Here is a 3,399-nt window from a genome sequence, read left to right on the forward strand (position 1 = left end):
TTGACCCCTTTCACCCATTTTGCTTACCTGTTGCTTCCCCTCCCTTCTAGCAACCACTGTTCTGTTCTCTGTATCTATGTGCTTTGTTTTGTTTTGTTTTTCTTATTTGTTCATTTGTTTGTTTTTAGATTCTGCATATAAGTGAAATCATATTGTCTTTCTCTTCTGATTTACTTAGCATAATTCCTTCAGGGTACACGCATGTTGTTAAAATGGCAAGACTTAATTCTTTATGGCTGAGTAGTATTCTATTTGTGTGTGTGTGTGTATTATATCTTTATCCATTCATCCATCAATGGACACTTAGGTTGTTGGGCACATTATCTTGGCTGATGTAAATAATACTGCAGTGCTGTTATCCTTGCTAACACTTGCTATTTGTCTTTTTGGTAATAGCCATTCTAACAGGTGTGAGGCTATATCTCATTGTGGTTTTGATTTGCATTTCCCTGATGATTACTGATATTGAGCATCTTATTTTTTTGGTGCTGTATTATTTTTTTTATTATTATTTTTTATTAAGTATAAAGACTTCCAATCACATCACCTAGAGATCATTTTACCCACTGCTCTGTTTAGCCACCAGTCTGTTGTTTCTTTCTTCATCAGTGGTGAGGCAGATATCTTTTCCATGGAGAAGAGAAATTCATGGTTTATTGCCTTTGCCAATAACAAAAAGCTGGGTGACAAAGCTGTTGCCATTGATGTCTTTCATATGAACTACATCAGGAGAACCAGAGTATCCCTCTCTGTTGGTGATCACACCAATTCTTCCCAGGTTAGCACCTCCAGTCACTATACACAGATTATCGGTATCAAACTTGATGAAATCAGTACTCTTTTTAGTCTCCAAATCAGTCTGAATGGTGTTATTCACCTTGATAAGGGGATCAGGATAATGGATGGAACGAACATCATGATGGATCACCAGATGAGGGATTCCTTTTGTCCCCACAAAGATCTTTCTTACTTTGCACAACTTATACTAGGCCTCCCCAGGTGTGATCTGATAAACAACAGAGACTCTTGGTATTATAGATCAGATGGAAATTCCTCCCAGTTATGTCAATGCTGATGCCATCCATAAAAACAGCAGGGTAGGTTATATCAGTTCGAACCTGGACATCAATCTTAATAAAATACTGCATACAGATCTTCTTTACTTCATCTCCGTTAGGGTACACTTAAGTCTGTTTCTTAGGAAAATGATGGGAGAGAGACATTCTTTCAGCTTATGGGGACCAGTAGTTGGATAAAGGACAAACACATTGGTCGGTTTATCCGGTATCCAATGCTTTGGAGCTGCTACATGCTTCAGATGCTTTTTGGGACTATGAGCCATGGCTGTACTAGGCATGAAAAGAAACTGTTGAGCATCTTTTCATGTATCTGTTGGCCACTGTATGTCTTCTTTTGAAAAATGTCTATTCATAGCCCCTACTCATTTTTTTTTTTTAATTTTCAACGTTTATTTATTTTTTGGACAGAGAGAGACAGAGCATGAACGGGGGAGGGGCAGAGAGAGAGGGAGACACAGAATCGGAAACAGGCTCCAGGCTCTGAGCCATCAGCCCAGAGCCCGACGCGGGGCTCGAACTCCCGGACCGCAAGATTGTGACCTGGCTGAAGTCGGACGCTTAACCGACTGCGCTACCCAGGCGCCCCTCCCCTACTCATTTTTTAATGAAAATTGTTATTTTGCCATTGAGTTATATGAGTTCTTTACATAGTTTGAATATTAATCCCTTATTGGATTTGCAAATATTTTTTCCCATTTGGTATGTTGCCTTTTTATTTTGTTGATGGTTTCCTTTGCTGTGCAGAAGCTTTTTAGTTTGATGTAGTCCCATTTGTTCATTTTTGCTTTTGGAGTCAGATCCAAAAAATCATTGCCAAGACCATTGACCATGTTTTCCTTTAGGAGTTTTTTGGTTTCAGATCTTACTTTAAAGTTTTTAATTCACTTTGAATTAATGTTTGTGTGTTATCTCAGTATTTTAGTTTCATTCTTTTCAATGAAAAGTTTTCAGTTTTTCCAACACCATTTATTAAAAAGACTATCTTTTTCCCCATTGTATATTCTTCCCTCCTTTGTCATAGATTAATTGACCATTCATATTTATTTCTGGGCTCTCTATTCTATTGCATTGATCTATGTGCCCGTTTTCATGCCAGTACCATACTGTTTTGATTTCTATAGCTTTGTAGTATAGTTTGAAATCAGGAAGCATGGAATTATTGAATCACTATGTTGTATATCCAAACTAATTTAACACTGTGTTAACTAACTGGAATTAAAATAAAAACTTAAAAGTTCCCCCCCAAAATTCAGGGAGCATGATGCCTCCTGCTGTGTATTTCTTTCTCAAGGTTGCTTTGACTATTCAGGATCTTTTGTGGTTCCATAGAGATTTCAGGATCGTTTGTTCTATTTCTGTGAAAAATGCCATTGGAATTATGATAGAGATTGCATTGAATCTGTAGATTGCTTTTGGTAGTACAAATATTTAAACAATATTAATCCTTCTGATCCATGAGCACAGAATATCTTTCCTTTGTATTTTCTTCAGTTTCTTTCATCAATTTCTTATAGTTTTCATTGTAAAGCTCTTTTACCTCTTTGGTTATATTTTTTCCTAGATATTTTGTATTTTCTGATGCAATTATTAGTGTGATTGTTTACTTAATTACTCTTCATGATAGTTCATTGTTAGTGTATAACAATGCAACAGATTTCTGTATATTGATTTTGTATCTTGTAACTTCACTGAGTGTTTTAATTAGTTCTAACAGTTTTTGGGTGGAGTCTTTAGGATTTTCTGTATATAAAATCATGTCAGAGGCAAATAGTGACAGTTTTACTTCTTTCCGATTTGGGTGCCTTTTTTTTTTTCTTGACTGAATTGCTCTGGCTAGGACTTTCAATATTATGTTGAATATAAGCAGCAAAAATGGGCATCCTTGTCCCTGGTCTTAGAAGAAAAGTTTTCAGTTTTTCAGTGTTGAGTATGATGTTGAGTATGAGGGGTGGTTTATCAGAAATGACCTTTATGATCTTAAGGTGCATTTCCTCTATACCCACTTGGTTGAGAATTTTTATCATAATTTAATGTTGGATTTTGTGACGCACTTTTTCTGCATCAATTGAGATGATCATTTGATTTTCATCATTCATGTTGTTAATGTGATACATATGTCACACAATTTTGATTTAATAGTTTTGGACATCGTCTCCTAATTTTTTGTCACAGTAACGAGGGCCTATTCTCACACACACATCCACAACTCCTATTCCTCCGCCCTGCCCAAATGGTAGTGTCACAAATTTTGCTTGAATCAGTCATCTGTGCTTAAGTGTATTATGATGGTGGACATGCTGTTCACTGTCAAGCCCGGTAA

At 36.4% G+C, this 3,399-nt stretch overlaps 1 pseudogene; it reads right to left on the reverse strand.

Annotated features, from left to right (window-relative positions):
• Positions 1 to 559: 559 nt before the first annotated feature.
• Positions 560 to 1,342, reverse strand: LOC101091696 (annotated as a pseudogene).
• Positions 1,343 to 3,399: the final 2,057 nt, after the last annotated feature.

This window comes from Felis catus, chromosome B2 (genome assembly GCF_018350175.1).
Source record: "Felis catus isolate Fca126 chromosome B2, F.catus_Fca126_mat1.0, whole genome shotgun sequence".
Taxonomy (NCBI): domain Eukaryota; kingdom Metazoa; phylum Chordata; class Mammalia; order Carnivora; family Felidae; genus Felis; species Felis catus.